This window comes from Calliopsis andreniformis, unplaced genomic scaffold (genome assembly GCF_051401765.1).
Source record: "Calliopsis andreniformis isolate RMS-2024a unplaced genomic scaffold, iyCalAndr_principal scaffold0048, whole genome shotgun sequence".
Classification (NCBI taxonomy): domain Eukaryota; kingdom Metazoa; phylum Arthropoda; class Insecta; order Hymenoptera; family Andrenidae; genus Calliopsis; species Calliopsis andreniformis.
Window position 1 is genome coordinate 1,026,550 of NW_027480457.1, and position 18,765 is coordinate 1,045,314.

Consider the following 18,765-nt stretch of genomic DNA (forward strand, 5'->3'; position numbering starts at 1 on the left):
ACGTGTTAAACCGTGCCTCTTGAAACTGATACGAAGAGACTGTGGTACGAACGGCAGGCCTAAATCTTCCACCGAAAATCAGTAAACTTTTACGCGTAATATCTTAAAAACTATTTGAAAAAAGGTGTATACATTAATGTTTGCTGAATTCGTCTTGAAACGTACTATCTATTGATCAAAAAAAAAAATATATATAATCCCATTTAAAAAACCAAACTTAACTTTCATATCTCTGTAAACAATAATGATAAAGAAAAATTGTTACGGCCAATAAATCAGCCCCCTCTTGCCATTCAATTTCATATAAAAACTTTTTTCATATCTTTAATAGGTTAGCAAATAATCGACTGTCCAGAATTTCGTGGGACATACTGTATATGTACACAGGATGTTACTTCATGTACATGGCGTCGAGACGCTACCGCGTCTCTAGATTAATCGATGCTTAGGTTTTAGAAGTCAAGATTTCATCAATATTTAATCCACATTTCTTTAATATCAACTAAAAACGTTCAATGATATCGTCAATAATTTTCGCTACTGATGATATTAATTATCCTGTACGCCCCCTATACAGAATAAAAGTCGTTCTCTTTCTCATTGTGTATAGACTTAAAGAGAATTATAATATTAAACACATTATGTATTACTTTCATAAAAATAATAATTACTTTTCCATTGTAAAGCAGTCGTATAGTTTCAGTGTTTCAGCTTATATATTACTTTAACACATAAGGAAAAAGAAAAATGTACTTATTTCGCAGCCATTTATAAAATTCCTGTTCTTTTAATGACTAGCAACATTAGATCCTTTTCTCATTCAAGAATATATTACGGAACTGCGTGAATCAAATTATACAATTCCTTATATTATCAAATAAGTTGCTTTAATTGAGAAAGGTGTGTAGCATTTCTCCTGTAGGCTACAATGAACTTAATTAACAATAACCAAACCTTTATTCAATATCACACAAAGGCGTGAAATTCCCCCAAAATAACTCAAAAAGCTAAACAAAAGCACGCCAAGTATATGCGCTCCCTTGAAAAATCTGCACTACATAAATCAATCGCCCACTAAGTATTAATGTTCGGGGAAAGCAGCATGCCCACGTCACTTGATAGTGGTAGGTCCAGTGAAACGATCCGCTATCGATTCTGCCGCAAAAAGCCTCTAGTGATTTCTAAACATGAAGTAATATATCGCGGAAATCATTTCTACGATTTTTAAGTCAATGTGAATTCCCACAGTGTGACTGTCAGAACTACCTGTAAATTGAACTATGGTAGAATTAATTTCAACAGGCGGCTCAGGGTTACTCAGCCCCTCACGCGCCTTTCTGGTGGGTTCTCCCATCGCGGCAGATCCCCGTGCGCGCGGACGCACTTGCCGCGCGTGTAGAATATCCGTGAGCTCACACCTCTATCTCACCAGAGAGGCGCGTGAAGGGCTGAGTGACCTTGAGCCTCCTGTTGAAATTAATTCTACCACAGTTTCAGCAATAGCATTTTCACTCGTATTTTCAAATGGGTTTACATGATATTGAAACTGGTGCAATGTACATATGTCATGTTTAGGCTCATTTTCATCAAAAAAATGTCACCAATTTAACAGTACTATTTTCAAAAAGATAGGATAAAAATTATGAAGATTCAAACTTTCGTCATGGGGCTACGTTACATTGTAATGCGCGAAACTGTCTCTAAGTTCCCGATACTCAGCGGGTCAGCGCACGCTAGCAAATTATTTCAGATCAAATAAACCATGAAATAAAGTTACAGTTAAAGTTGACAAAATTATTCGACGCTCACGATGAAACTCCACGATCAAAAAAAATAACCTTCATCCTTCGAATAAATTCTGGTTGAGTAAATTTTCTATCTATTATTCGTTATTTGAAATGTTTATCTAAATAAAATTTCGTCCATCTCTGCAATAAACCTTCACCTCTCAGAAAGTAATCACATGTAGCGAGGCCCGTATGGGACTAGATAACTTCCTAACCCATTTACCATTATCCTTTTAGTATAATTAATCAATAAACATAATAGTTTAACTCGCGTATCGTGACCGAGCTCTTCCTCTACTAAGAGACCGTTCTACTTTTACGACCACACTACCATTCCACATAATATTGTCAACAGCGATTGATTCATAAAAATTCAAAAAATGAACTTCAACAAGCATTATATTTTTAAACGGTGTTAAAAACTGTTCAAACAATAGATGTTAAACTCCAAAATCATGTAACGTTAATAAATAAGGTTTAATGAGATCAAAAAGTGTATATTCAAATAATGTTGTTATTTGTATACTGGAGACACTATACATAACGCTACAAGTCGGTTGTCCGATTTTGTTAAAAATGGCTCGTTAAGTAAACCTCCGGTTTAGCTTTCCTGCTTTGTTAGAAATATAAAGGTTTTAACGCACAGAGCTTCCCAACGCCATAAATATATTTTACAAAGGTAGTGTAAATACAAATTCGCGGAGGGTTTCCTTAATAACTGCAAAAGTGTGAATGCGTCCTGATTGTAGGAGTCTTAACGTTCCCTCTGCGCGTCGCTGTTACCAGGTCCTGCTATAGGTTTTTCCTAGGTTTTCCCCTGAGAAGGTCCCGGCTGTCGCTATCGCGAAAAAGCGCCAAGCCAACGCCCCCGGTGTTGAAATAATTGGGGAAATTCATATTTTCTTATAGGTTTTCATATGTATTCGTTATTTGTCAACCCATTTAAAATATTAATGATTTACCGTGATTTTCTAATTAACGTATTGTGGAGCACACTGTACCAACGAGGCAACTACTTTTGATTTCAATGCCTTCTTCAAGTCAAATAGATTAATGTTTTCTAGTGGTTCGTAATTACCGAGGTTTTGAGCACTTTTGTAAATTGGACAACTACTTTGAATTTCAGAACTTTTTTCAAATCAAATGATAATAAACATTTATTTTTTAGGGTGTTTCTTAGTTTTTGAAGCTTAATATTTTTTAGGTTTCATTTTTGTAGATTAATATTTTTTTAAGGTACTTCTGGGAGGTTTATTAATATATTTTGGATGCTTTGTTGGGGGTTGTTTAATACATTTTAGATACTTTTTTGGAGAGATTAATATTAAGAAAAAATGTATTGTATATTTAAATGAAAACATGAATGATTTGAAATTAATTTTGATTTAAGAAAATCACAGCAATGTATTGAAACTTGGCGTTCATGAAACATTCCATAACGACCGTAACAAAATATGTTGCGAACACAGAGATGGTCGAACTGTTTATCTCGTTTGTCAAATGGAGCAACTTCTGTCAAATATCTTTAACACCATTTACTTATGTTATCTTTTTCTTTGCATCCGTATCCATTCTTTATATACATTGAAATGCTTTTGCTCTCTGTATTAACATTTTTTCATAATCATTTCAAGTTAAAAAGAATGGAAATTAATGGTAACGAATTTTTTCAAAAATAAGTTAAATAGTAATGATGAATGTAGTCAATTAGTTTATCTTTGTTCTGTAAATATGTCATTAAGTTTTTCCGCTTTCTACCCTCGGTAGATTTCCTTAGATTGGTAATGACAATAACGTCTTATGAAAGTATTCTGTCCTCATTTAAATTAATTTCCTCTTCATCACACATCAAAGTATTCGCTCGTTCACATGCAACTTTAGTAATTTCTATTAATCTTTTTACATCAAAGGTTTCGAGTGCATTGTCTAACGTTTTCAAATTGTTTTTCTAACATATTAGAGAACTGATTAATTTGCGTGTATCTGACGCGTAGAAAGTGGTGAGCCAAAATATTAAATGCAAGAAAAAGTGGACGGCAAGTTTGAGGTTTGAGTAACTGTGTAAAATGTTAGAACGACTAGTCATGCACAATACACCTAGTGTGCCGATGATTATCAGAAAAAGGAACTAGATTTGACGAATATTTGGTACTTTTTAAGTCACTTTTAGCACACTTATTGTCGCTAACAGCAGACAAAGTATGACTTTCTGCAGTTTTGTTATCGCTAACAGCAGACAAAGTATCACTTTTAGCCTACTTGTTGTCAGAAATCACTGACAAAGTCTGAGTTGTAGCAAACTTTCCTTTCATATTACCTAATGAAGTTTTATTACTATTACTAGTATTATTATTACTAGTAATATTCTTTATAAACTCATGTATTTCTTATTTCTTTTTCTGTGTCTTGAACCTTGACATGTATCCTGGTTCTTTACTGAATATGTCCCTTTGCAGCTTCTAAACATTACGCCTGAATTACCTGTAAGGCAAGAACTTGTAATGCAGGACCATGTGCAATATTCTGTGGAAAATGTGTAACAACATGCAATTTAAACATATTAGATAAATGACAACGCATTTGCATATAAGTATACTTTACCTCGTCTGGACGAATGCCAATTAACAAGCAGGTAGCAAAGGCTATAGCAACTGTACCATAGTCAAAAGAATTTAGTTGCTGTTGAACTATTGGAAAATAATGTTGTTCTTAATATCGTAAAATAGATATAACTTTCTTAAAAATACCTCATGATCATTATGTAGCCACTTAATATTTAAACAACCAAATAAAGATATTTCTCTCATCGTAATAACTGCAAACCCAGTGACCGTCCGTGTTAGAAGTCTCACTAAATAAAATTTGTATGTAATCCTCATATGGTGACATAATAGGTTCAATAAATTCAGGACATTGTATCTTCCACATATCACGTAGTACACAATTGGCACATGTCGTTACAATGACATGAAAAATGTCTATAGGCCACAGTGTAACCAATCATTTTCAAGTAAGATTTTTTCATCATCCTTTGCCAATGACCCCATTGCTCTAAGCATGATTGATCTCATGTTGAAAAGAATTAATTAAAAGATATACTTACCTAATGCGTAACAACAATCTTGCCTCAAGTATGTGTTCTAGAAGTAAAGTTGTTGTTATTAACAATGATGACAAATATTGAATTGAATGTTCTTTCATTTGTAACAATTTCAAAAAATATACTTATAGAATTCTTTCATTTATAACAATTTCAAAAGAAATATATTTACCGAATAGTGTCAAATATATACCAACTTTATAAAAATGCTTACATTTAGTAGCCTCCTTCTAAAAAATATTATCTAAAACATATTTTTCATATAATCTCCAAAATAACACCAGGTGTACAACTCCTAGAAATGAAATGTATCGTATGTGTAGTTCTTTCTTAAGCATTCGGACATGAATTATGTGTTACCATTCTCGTTCGTATGAATTGTATTTTATAGACTGAAGGTAGCTACAGACATCGAAATATCGAAGTTCAACGTAGAGCGAAATTCAAAGCTCTCTTAATAGGAAATAGTATTGTTAAAATGTACATACTTTGTCGTTATACTATTATTGTAAATATAGCTTTAACGTAATGTTTGTATATTGATACATAACGTTTTAGAACATTCGATGTGGGTTGCGAAATAAGAAAAAGCTAGTTTTCGAGTGACAGGAAACATTTTTGTGTTGATAGACCTTAACGAATTGACAATTTCGACTAAGTTACATACTGTCCTTAAATACTTCATTATCTGCCATGACGCTCGATTGTAGCTGGCTTACTCTTCAAAAGGGCTATAAATTACCTTAAGGGTTACTCGTTCGACTCGGGCCACTTTTCACTCTCTCTTTTGCCGCGTGGATTTTTCGTTACATAAATGTTATAGTAAATATCTTCGACTTCCAGCGACTCGGGGGTGAAGTGCAGAGTAAGGAGGATCATCACCGATAGGGGATGAGCTTTTTCATGATTGGGTCTTTGGGTCCAGAGAGGAGGATTTGTGGAGGCAGATGATTTTGCGTCAAAGGTTTCCTCGACTCAAGGAAAATCTCGGAGAGTTAGATAGATTTTCTCTCGCTTACGATCTCGTATGCCTTACTTATTTAAGAATAAAATTCTAAGTTTTAACTTAAACTTCAATTCCTTATTTTGAATATCCTGCACTACTAACAACGAGCAGAGCGGTTTAGCGCTCCACGGGTACTAACCCATCGCCCGATAAATTCGAGAAATTGAACATTCGCAACATATGTAAGGCGTCTTCATGCTTTAAAATACAAATCAAAATATAAACGATCGAATTTTAAAGAACGACTATTTGTTAAATACGAGATACTGTCGTGTCTTCTGACCATGATTTTCATTTTGAAACTGCACTTGAATATTGATAATTTGGGGATGTAACTAGCCTAGGGAAATGCAAATTAATGCAACTGAGGCTGCTTTCTGAAATTAGCTGATAGCGCTGAAAGTGCTGCAAATACGTTCCAAATTTCAAAGTACTGGTTTTACTGAAATGTCAACTATTTTGGTACTAGCTTTTCACATGAGTCGATCTTAGGGAACTAGGTACTCATTTCCGGCGATTTCTGTTGATCCGTAAGAGGTGGTGTAGCTTCAGCAATGCATAAGGCGGATGCTACATGATGGCTGTTTCTATGTACCTACACTACCGTATAGTGTACAGTTTCACATTATCCCATTATCCGTTTAGTTGACGCAACGACAGGACCGTGTAAACCATGGCACGTAGCTCTTTGTTTTATTGTAAGCTTTTGTGAAAGTTCTGTATCATTCAGTTTTTGTTATTAGAATTAATAACACATTAATTATTATTATATTAACATATTATTAATATATATTATTATATTAAATATTATTAATTATTAATAATATATTTTCGTCAGTAACTCTATGTCTGTTTCGTTTTCATTGTATTCATCATTAAATGAAACTACTAATTTCATTACTAAGGTACAAATTGTTGTCACAGTTGTTGAAATATCTATGCTTGAATAATATAAATATAACTCTTGACTCACGGTTCAGTTTGAAATTTGAACCTGCTGAAAATTGCCGTTATTTTCGTTCCAAATTACAATCCTACTGTTAGTGGTGAATATTCTAATGTTCAATTACAGTAGTGTTAGCAGTTTCGGCTAATTTCGGAATGCATTCCGAGTACACACGAGTCAGCGAACATCGGGTTCGCACCATGCGTTTGCTACCCCTGGAGAAGAAATTTAGCGCGAACTATACCGTCATTCAACTGTTTATGAGGAAACCCAAACGCACCAAGACGTGTAAATAACGCTTCATATTATTAATTGTTATTTTATTGATATATGTATTATGACTTGGTATTTTATTGATATTTAGCTTATGAATACAATAAGATCACCGCATCCGAGCGATTCAGCGTAGTTTTTAAAAATTTTGAAACTATATTCTATATGCCTTCCTATACCTAATAATGCCACAAATTTTGCATTTTGTATTAATTAAATACTTTTCGGTATTGCAGACTGAACTGAACTGATTATGAGTGAAATAAATAATTAAAACAATACGTATTGTTTTTTCCCGTTTTTAACATTTATATATTTTATTTTATTTTATACGTATATTTACACATATTTTAATAATTTTCTTTTTATTTTTAGTGAACGACGATATTGCAAATAAATTGCAGACCATGCAAGGTAAGCTATTTTAAATAAATTTCAAACATTTTTTGCAGCTAATTTCTTTGCGCAGTCTATTGTTTAGTGATTTGTACATAAAATGCAATAATGTTTAATTTCTTTTTCAGTCACTGAGCAGCCTGAGGCAAGTGCTAGCAAGTGCTGCAGCAGCTTGCTCTATATCAGCAACAACCACCAGAGAAATCAAAGAAACAGCAGCATTCATGTAAGTTATACTTTAGCATTTCACAAAAAGTTATGTAAAAGACAGTAAAGAACAGTAAATAAGTATCCATATTTACTTTGTGTACTTTACTAAACAACTTAACTTGACGGGGGGGGGGGGGGGGGGGGGGGGGGGGGCGCAAAGGTACCAGTGATGGTGGCCGCGGTCTTCATAATCAATAAAAATATAATAATTTAGTGTTTTCTTTTATTTCCTTTTATCTTTACCTCATCTTCTTATAATAATTTAGTGCAAAGAATAATAATATTTTGAATACATTAATGACAGTCGCAGTTCACAGTGGTATAAACGCTTAAGTATAAAATATAATAAATAATAAAAGCCACAATGGTACAAACGGTTAAGTATAAAATATAATAAATAATATAAATATATATTAAACACAATTTATTTTGTATTATTAATAATGGCTGATTACTCGTGAGCAACTTCTCCAAAATTTTTAACATTGTATCAACTCACCCTTTAATCTGTAAAAACTTTCCCTGTATTAGAGAATGTTGTTACAAGAGTGCTGATTTTTTTATTTGTTGCTTCTGATGTCTGTTATTTTTTTATTATTATTCTTATACTTTATCAGGTGTTTTATTTCTCGTAATGGACATTATCCGCGGAATCCTCCTGCGTCGAGCTGCCGTGAGTTCGAGGCAGGAAGACCTGACAACTTCGCCGTATCCGCCCTGCAAGTCGCTCTACTAAAGGACCGATTGTCCGGATGGGCGCCAGGCACTTTCGTGCCGATTTTATGAAATTGGACGACACTATGCAACACTTGCAGAACGGGCACGGCGGCTGTCCTCGGCTAGCTCGGCGGAAGAAGACGGGTCGTGGTCCGGAAACTCAGGAAAATCGGGCTTTCGCGATAACAGAACGAAACTCAATTTGTCTCCCACAGATGTTTATTATAATTTCGGCACCGTGCAGACGGCACGGTGAAGGAAGACTACAGGTGGTCGGTGTTGAACAAACACGTGTCCGAACGCTTCGGCACACGCGGACTCGCCCGTTACAATAATGGTCGAATTAGCGTTATAAATCAGACGCGAATACGTTATCGCGGTATCAAAGACGCCCTGGAGGAAAACCCGAGTCGCGCCTCGCACTACCGGCACTCCGTGCTCAATAAATTTGAGACCAAGATAATCAAGTGGCTTACCTTAATTTCGTTCACTTCTTAGGCCGCTTCGACAACGAGTGACGGCATTCGGCACGCGCGCATGCGACCCCCCTTGATTCGCGGCATGTCCCTCGCCCGCGCAAGCGCTACAGCCCCTCCGCGTACTCGCTCTGGCCCCGCCGCGTATGCGAGGAGCGAGGCCCCGCTCCTCTCCGGTGACGATCCGCATTTGTCCGCCAATGTGGAGACTCCCTCAGGACTTTCTGTGGCTCTGGCCGCCTGGGCGACGATCTGCGGGCTCGCCTCCACCCTCGCCTTCCGTTTGAGCCTCCTTAGAAGGGCAGCGCCGCGGAACCATCTGTCTGGTAGTGATTTCCTTCTTCGGCCCTTTGGTCCACCGCGGAAGCGGCAAGTCCCTCAACTCCGAGGGTGGAGGGCCCTTGTAACATCCGGTGTCATTACTGCGCCTGAATCTGGAACTGCACGGCCAGGGGACAGGGACGGCCTCAGGATCCCTCAGGTCTCTTCTACGGCCCTGAAACGTCGTTCGCGCTCGGCACGGAGGCACCCGAAATTAGCAACGATTCTTAATACGCGACTTTTCCCCTAGGAGACGTCTTTCAGCAGGTGTTCGCAAGGGGGCCGTACGGTCCTTCTTCTCGTTAATATTACCGACTACGATACCCGGGGACGGCGCTATGCGCAACGTCATAACTTTCATTATTAATCTTTTCGTTCAAAATTAACGCGCAACAACTTCCCCTGTATTAGGGCATGTTGTTACAAGACTCCTTGATTTTTGTATTTATTGCTTCTGTTATCTATTATTTCTTTTTATTTATTTATTATTATTTATTATTCTTATGCTTTTGTTATTAACCTTTTTGCTCAAAACTTGATAGATTTTGACAGCTTCTTAGTGTGGCGACACTGACACATTCCGAAGCTGAAGGGCGCCAAGATTCAAAACGTAAAGTTCACTTCGGTAATCTCATCTAAAACCCAGGAAGTGTGAAACAAATTTGCTTCTTAGCTTCCCGAATATTGGCACTGATCGTCTTGCAGCTCAGTTATTCTTTTTATTTATTAGATAGGGAGAAAGAAATTCTTTTTTAACGCAATCTATTCTGCTATCCGCTACCAATCTGTAGAGACGTGTCTCTTGTATTCATTGTGATTATTATAAATGTTTGTGAATACAGAAGTGTAGAAGACATAAGAATTAAAAGTTTATTATAATGAACCTTGTGAGTAATTACTTCCGAAGGCTACCGATAAGGCATCCTTATCGGAAGAGATCCAGAAAACAAGAAACGAAGCCATGCTAGCTGTGTAACTGAATCCTTCTAGCGGCAAAAATATGAAGATCAGAAAACTACCTAGTGTAAAAAATGTGGAAGCCAGAAAAAAGTATCCCCGTCGGACGAAACTGAGTACGTTAAATTACTCCTGCACTGTAAAATGAATATCTTGATATCTCAGCTCTTCCTATCTCCATTTACATGTGCGAGTGTCCATTTTACGCGTACGGTGATTGTTTAAAATACATTTAAATTTCGAAGCCTTGTTTCGTCCTCGAGAATCACAGTACGTTAACGTACTGTGACCGACCGAAGGTCGCCTTCGGTAGGAAATTCAGTTGCGTTGACAATAAACTCCATACATTCGAATTGCGACTCGTTTTTCATCCGATGCGGTTGAAGTTCGAACAGGTGAGCGATTACGATCAGCTGTTTGAATCTCAGGCCCGATACCGAGTGGGGGTATCGGAGCCTGACAAAGAGAGAGAGAGAGCAAAATCGGTACATTAGACAAAGAGAGACAATGATAAGCGAGCGCCGCGTAGCGGATTTTCGGGGACTCCGCGATTTTCGCGGAGCGTCTCGTGCTCGCATGTCGAAGTCAGTCTTGCACCGAACGCTCGCATGGTAGCAAGGAACAGCATTTATAGAAGAGTCTGCTGAGTTAGGAAATTTGGGCACCAAGTTCCTTGGCTCGTGACGCCTTCTACGCTGTAATATCGCACTACAGCTCGCTATAATTCCGTTCGAGAACCACGTATTACACGTGCGAAGGAAAAGCGATTGTTTAGTCGCGATAAATTAAAAGACGAGTAACTACGCTCTTGGAATCGGTGGTTACTTCGATTCCCTGAGCTTGCTATTCGTCGGAGGAGCAATCAAGACCTCTTCTTGGTTGAGCCCCGATATTGGCACCAACAGAGAGGGTAAACGTAAGTGTATCACCTCTGCGTTGCCCGTGTTGTATCACCCGTTTAGCAGCAGCCCGCGTACGACGAATAGATGCGTACGTTGCGGTGAACGGTGAGTGCCACAACCTCTGGCCTTTATCAGCCGCCAAGGCTAGCTAGAGCTAGTACCGAGGGTCGAACGCTCGCGAATCTCGGCTTACAACCGTGATTCGCACGAGGCAAGCCTTCTTGGAAAGCAGGTTGAGCAGAGAAAAGGAGGATCCCTCCTCTCTGCACACTCGTCTGCCGACGCTTTCTTCAGAGCGAAGAAACGTCGGTATTACAGTCCACTACACTACCTGAACGATACGTCAAGGTACTGCTCCCCCCTCCACGTAGGCTCGTTTCGAAGCCTGGAGTCGGGAAGACAACGGTTTGGCTTGAAAGCAATACGCTCGCTGACCAGTGCGGTTTTGCCGCTCTTTTCTTTTCCAGACGCCAGCGTCGCTAAGGGACCCTTCCCCAAATGTTCTGGTTGAAGACCACGGAACCAAATTGATCAATAAACGTCGTATTTAAGCCCTTTTTAGGGCCGACTCAAATTTGATTACGTGTACAATTTTTTTCTTGACACCCTTCTCTCAGCCACCCAATCCGGACCCCGTTAGATCCCTGAATTTTCAGCGATTCTAACAGTGATACTTAAGAATGTGGCAATCATTAAAATCCATTACACGCTGTGTCAAAAGAATAAATCGTTATTAAAGTTTTTGGATGGTTGGTCGCAGAAAAGATACATACATTACTAGTGTCACGCGCCACTCAACTACTTATCATGAGACGCTGCCGCGTTTTTTAATGTCGTTCGCCGCATAAACTCCTAAAAGGACCATAATACTAACTTGTTTATTTGATATAATATTTCAATAAATATAACTTATTACATGCACCTAGTATGCTGGAGTGGCATACGACCTTTGAGCTAACAGAATATGGTAATTAGGGGTGTGCAAGAACCCGTTAACCGGGACGAGGCAGGAAGATATCGGATCGGATCGGATTTCTGAAAATTTGGAGACTGTCTAAATTAACGGGATTTTCGAAGGTTTCCAGATTTCTGAAAATATTCGGGATCACCGAAGGAATCAGGTTTCTCGAAAGATTCAAAATTCATGACAATTTCGAGAATCCGGTTACCATTTCTCGAACTACTCAGCAATACTGCATAGTAGCTTATGAAATGTATAAATACGCAGTTACGTGTTTGTTTACATGACACTCTTGCAAAGAATTCGTGAAGATCAACATTCTTTCAATTTCTTCTATCAGTTATTGTAAAGGTATATTTATGTGTCAATAATACGGATTCTAAGTATATGTGAACTATTGTTAAATATTGTAACATGGAGGCGAATAAGATTGTCATTAGAAAATGTCGAAAAAGCAATTTTTTTACACACAAATTAAGAAAATTATACTTAGTACTTATGCGTGCATTCTTCCTACTCCATGTTCCAAATCGCATAATTTTGTAATAACAAATTCAATAAGTAAAAAAAGTAAAATGACATAATTTGCCGAAAACACCTAGAAAATCGAATATTCGTGTTACATCCGACCTTCACCTGATCTCCTTTTTTGGTGTCAATCAACGAGAAATGTTGAGGTATTTCAAAATATGCAAAATTGCAACCAACTCAATCGAGCTGATTAGCTCACCATCCGCGTGAGAGCTGTAACAAGGTAACAGCGAGGGCGTATTGTAACGTATAACCGAATACCGCGTAACTATGCTCTCATAGATGACTGTAACATGGATTTGGAAGAGGAAACCATGTTAATGTAAAATACAGCGATAAGTAACAAAAATGACAAAGCCTCCCCCTATTATTACTATGGAAACCAATCTGAAAAATATAAAAAAATTCCAAAAATTTCTTTTGCAAATAAGGAAGTGAACAAAAATAACTACACTATATATGGAAATGCGATTAATTACTATGAGTCCAGTATAGAACTACTTAAAGATTCAAAAATTCAATTTTATATGTTCACCTTAAAGAATAAGAAACCTAAGTCAATCTTAATCAAGGGTATTAAGGGAGACTAGTGTCGATGATACTAAAAATGAAATAATGGAATTACAAATTCTTAATAATAAAATAATTAATATTACTACGTTCATCTATAATAAGCTGCATCCGGAGCAATATCGCCATATAATACAATTAACACATGATAGTGTGACAACAGAATTATTTAAAATCAAATCATTGGCATATCAGAAAATAAAATGGGAATACCTAGAAAAACCTATGATAATCCAATGCAGAAAATGTCAGAGGTTAGGACATAAATCAAAGTCTTGAAACTTTTCCTTTCAAACGAAGTTCATAATTTAGCGTATCCTCAGCTTCAAGCAAAATTTTGCCCGACGATATTGTTTTAAGCATTCCTGCATTTAAAATATTGCACGTATAACAGGTACGTAATAAACAGACAGTTTCTTCATGTAATTGCACAGCTTTTGCAAATAATCAAAATGAAAAGTTTCAAAGTTTGTAGATTTGGTTTCCCTCGCCTAATTACGGAATCCTTCGTTCTTTGAGATATTGTGATTAAGATCACAAAAAATGACATTTTTTTGTATTTCTAACGATTTTAAAGATATAGATTCAACCAGATACGTGAGACACCCTGTATATGCAGCCGAAAAATTTAAGCTTAGGATTATTGCACTTAGGTGTAATTTCTTTTCTTGAGTTTTTTCAGGTTTCAAACATATACCTACAGATACGAATAGAAATTAAGAAAAGGAGGGAAAAAGAGTTGAGAACGTAAGGAATACGACACTGTTCTACAAGAGTTGTACAGAAGAGGGTAGGTCTGGGTTAGGTTTCGAACTTTAGCTAACTATTAATATATCCAGACAATAGACAACGCGTATGTATTTGTACGACCCCTTAGCATCAGAAATTTCACATAAAGGAATTATTTCTATGTGAATTCGTGCTGATTCATACACAGATTATTTTCTTGTGGTGGTTCCTCTGTGTAAGTCACGTACATCCACTGTGGTTAACGTACGATGTAAGTTCTCTTTGTTATGTAGAACTTGGACATTTCTATAAAGGACCTATATAGATAACGACTAGACGCTCAAATATTTCTATAGAAATCACAGGTTTTAATAATGAACTTTGTACATACGTATTATGTATAATGTATATCATGTATGATTGTTTATTTGTTAATTACTAAGAATCTTATATTTACAACTATCCATTTGTCTTATAATAAGTCAGATATCTGTTTTTCTATTCCAGTAAAGTCAAACCAATTCATAACGCTGCAACTATCTATTTGTGAATGATTCAAAAATTGTTTTTCTTTTGCAAAAAGGCACGTGATGTGTGAAGGAAAATAATATTTAATGAGAAAGAGAAATACAATTTAGACAGATTTCATGTTTCTATTTTCTTTGATATCGATTTCAGAAAAAGAAGACCACTCTTGAATTGCCGATACGTAAGTAATAGCATTACCATAACAGAAAAACAGATACCTGACTTATTGTAACATAAGTGAATAGTTATAAATATAAGATTCTTACTAATTAACAAATAGACAATCATATCACAATAATATGTGAAAATGGTTTTGCATTTAGACAAGACTACGTTTCTGTTCATATTATCGAAACAGTAATTACTGCTTCTATTTTTCAAACTATTTGGGTTCTGGACTGGTGAGCAAGATATCCGGATATGATCAACGTCCAGGAGTATTGTCGAGATCTTGCTAGATTTGTTATCTGGCAATAAACGACACACGATGATAAAACAGTGCTTTACACATGACTAGTAACAATTTTGATAGAAAACAGCAAAAAATTATTCAAAGATCTATTTTTGGGTTTCTTAAAGAAGTGTGCTATTATTTAGTCCCTAGCGTGTAATTTTCTGTGCTTCTGCTTCTTTACAGGCAACTTATTGGATTTATGCAACACTAAATCACTTTTTCATGTTTATACAAGGTAAAAGTTATACACCTATCACAACTTTTATGCTATCATAATTATAATATGAGAAATTAAATATAGTACGTTCTTGTACTTGAAGTCCGAACTGTCCGGTATTTTCCTTTAAAACGATATAATTCATCTTTACGGCCTTAATTCATTGACATGCTTTACTATTACCATATAAATGTTTTCCCCTTTTCTTAAATTTCCTAACTAAACTATGCAAGGTATTATTTAAATACATTTAATTGTTTCGTTTGCGTTCTCTTGCAATCTTCTACAAATATTCCTCACTCTCCATCACATACATTACACATAATATTGTAACTTTTCATTTATAAAAAAAAGCAGAAAACATTTTCTAATCAACTACGCAACAAATTTGTTTACGTACTCACATATTTATAAATATTTCAGAATTCTTGTTTCCCGCAAGAATGCCTCGATTAATCATCATTGTTAATAACAACATAACAGATATAGGTAGAACGCTTCGAAACAAGTAGAAAAGAAACTGTTGAAGTATGCAATGTAATTTGAACTTGACGGTGTTTACTTTGTGTGCGTGTGGCTGTGCCTGAGCGTGAGGATAAATGCTTCAGTCCGTTGACCAGAAGCAATCTCAAAGTAACCACGAACCTAGTGAGAATGTTTTGTATGTGCACTAACAATGAGTGCAAATTGTTAAGGCAAGGAATCAAATTACCGTTCTTTTCAATATTATAAAAACATACCGTTGTTTTTTGTTTATTTAAACGTAAATACAAAAAAGTACTAACTGTAAAACATTTATACATATATTATATTAAAATTCATATGAGTGAACACGTGTCTATCTTTTATACTAATCTACGTTAAAATTTTAACATAATAGCAGAGCGTGGTAAGTTGATTTGAATTGAATAAATATACGTGAGAGCACGAAAAGTTGGTGAAGACACAGAGAGCAACTACAGTACTCCCGGGATATAGGGTCGCTATTTAGGACCGGTCGCAATTGTTTATCCCGGGTGGGGTGCTAAATTCGCACTTCATTTGACATCGAGTGAACGGTTTGTTTAGGTTTAGATGATAATGTCGACCTTCGATAATCGAAGACAAGGATGCCTTTGAGAAATTATGAGAGTAAGTGAGATAGAATGAATCGCAGTCGAAGGAAAGAATAGCGTAGGGAAAAAGTAGGAGCGAGTGAGAAAGAATGAACCGATACTAAATGCACGTGGTCCGAATCTATGCTACGAGAAAGAGTGAGAGGCATTTGCGCTGCATACATTTACTCTTTTTCATGGTATAAAATCGTCGCTCGGATCTCGGACCGCGCACATTTAGCATTGGTCTATTCTTTCTTCCTTATTCGCTCTCCCTCTCTCTCATGGCGTAGGCTTGTTGCTCGAGCATCGGTCCGCGTGCGTTTATCATCAGTTTATTGATATCTAGAAACGTGACAGCGTCTCGGCGCCAAGTACATAAAAATCGAAAATCGATATATATATATATGTCAACTGTCGCTGCCGTGTATCTTTACTCGTAAACCAGCTATTCCAATCTAATCTGAAACTTATTTCATTAATATCTCATCACGCCTGCAATATTTTCTAAATTTAAAGGCACTTTCCTGATGTAAACCGCATATAAATTTTTGAATAACACCAAATTCAATAACATCGGACCACATATAACAGATATATCTTAATATCATGTCATGAGTTCTTCAGAAACGCTAAAAAAATTTTTCTTCTTCATCAGTTCTAAATTTTCGTCGACATAATACATATACGCGTTGTACGTACACATTCGGTCAAAAGAAACTAGCACATGATGTTTCGTTTGTCGACTCTCGGAAAGTATCGAATGATATTTCGGACGCACCGGTATGAAGGTTATCTGTAGTAGAAGGTTACGGAGAACGGAGAAGCATCTTCATTCGCACAAGTTTCTGAAAATTTATGCCATGCTTGTGTGAAATATGTTGTAACAAATTGCAGCCAGAATTCTCAATTAAAACATTATCAGTTGAGCGTTTTAACTGCTTTCAATTTTAGTTAACATGTTGGTAAAGTTATCTTCTGTGATTCTTCATTACGTTTGTTGTCATATAAGGCAAAATTATACGAAGGCTTTTTACACGTTTAAATTTATAGTACGTAAATTTAAAAAAACATCTATTGAATGAATTACCACATGCCTAAAAATGTTTTCCCAAAATTTCATCTCAATATTTCAACAATTTACTTAATTTATAATATTCATTCAAAATTATCTCAAGTCATTCCCTATGCAAATTATCCTTGGAAATAGAAGTGAGATCTTAACAAAAAACTTCAAAAATGTAAAAAACATTACACTAAGTATATGAAAAAGTCGAAGATGAAAAGAAGTACCATCAAATATATATAAAAAAAAGATTATGAATCCCAGAGAAAGAAATGATAATAAACAATACAAAAAAAGATGTGAAATCGAAATGAGTACATAAAGGTGTTTGCCAAGTCTCAAATAACATTTGAGGCAATGTAAGATTCGGTGCTTCTGCACAGCTAAAATACTGTGTTCAACTTGGCGTGCCCAAGCAAAGTCAAGGTGTCGATGAATAAAAATTATTTAGAAATTGCAAATTAATGAAAGTATACGCAATGTATTCAAACTTTATTTAAATTGATGAATTAGCTGTACGTCTGCGAAAGGCAAAGTATTAATGTCGATAAATGACCTTAGAACTATTTTAAAATGCAATACTATGAAAATGTACTCATATTGTCAGAGTTTTAAATTGACAAATTATCTGAAAGCCTGCGAGAGAAAAGGTATGGGTATTGATGATCTGAGAATACCTTGCAATTTAGTATTTTCAGACATAAGTGAAATATTCATCACAGTCATTTTAAGGTATGTTAGGACAGCTTACTGTAGAAGGGAAATAACTGAATTTCTGTTTTATTTATTAATGTAACGTGTTATACTTTCTAAGACAAATACAGGATGGAAATTATAAAGTGTTATAGACGAATATCTCCAAAAATATTGATTATACGCAAAAATGTTTCAGATGAAAGTTGTTCAGTACCAAGGGGAATATTATGTGGTGGGACTTTTATTTTTTCCGGTGGATAGGGAAGTTGAGGTGAGGGTCACGATCGTTTTTTTCAAATGGAACCATACTTTTATTTTTTGCTAGTATTGTAGCTTATTTTAAGACGAATTTGAAAACTGTCTACAGTTTTTGTCTATTTTCGTCTAATTGTCTACAGAATTCCAAGGAGAGAGCGGGTAATACAATAATTATGATTTAGAATTTCCATAAGGAAAATCTATAATGACAAAGCATTGTCATGACACATCCAGCCGACATAATGGTAAAAACAAAGATTTTCAAGAATTTTCCTGTTCGGAACGTAAAACCTTAAAGATAAGTGTAAAATTGTCAAACAGATAAAGATGGATTTGTTAACAGGCGATTTACCAGAAGAATATAACGTCAACCATAACTGTAATTAAGTATAATAGAACTATGATTTTACAATATTGTGAAGTAAATGTTCTTGATGATGACAAGTGTGAAAGTAAAAAGAAACTGTTGTCGAGTGCGAAAAAATTCTGAATTGGAAAATGCAGTATACCTATGGTTTCAGCAACAACGTGCGATAAGAATACCAATTAGCGGCCCAATATTGTGCGAAA

The 18,765-nt window shown here is 35.9% G+C and overlaps 1 long non-coding RNA gene across 2 annotated transcripts; it reads right to left on the minus strand.

The window, feature by feature from the left end:
• Window positions 1–3,622: 3,622 nt before the first annotated feature.
• On the minus strand, window positions 3,623–4,842 carry LOC143187529 (uncharacterized). Of its 2 annotated transcripts, none has more exons than XR_013003217.1 (2): window positions 4,389–4,842; window positions 3,623–4,268 (listed from the first exon to the last, which is right to left on the minus strand). It is a non-coding gene; the product is annotated as an uncharacterized LOC143187529 (long non-coding RNA). The 2 variants fall into 2 exon arrangements; XR_013003218.1 differs by having other exon boundaries at window positions 3,623–4,310.
• Between the last annotated feature and the right edge of the window lie 13,923 nt (window positions 4,843–18,765).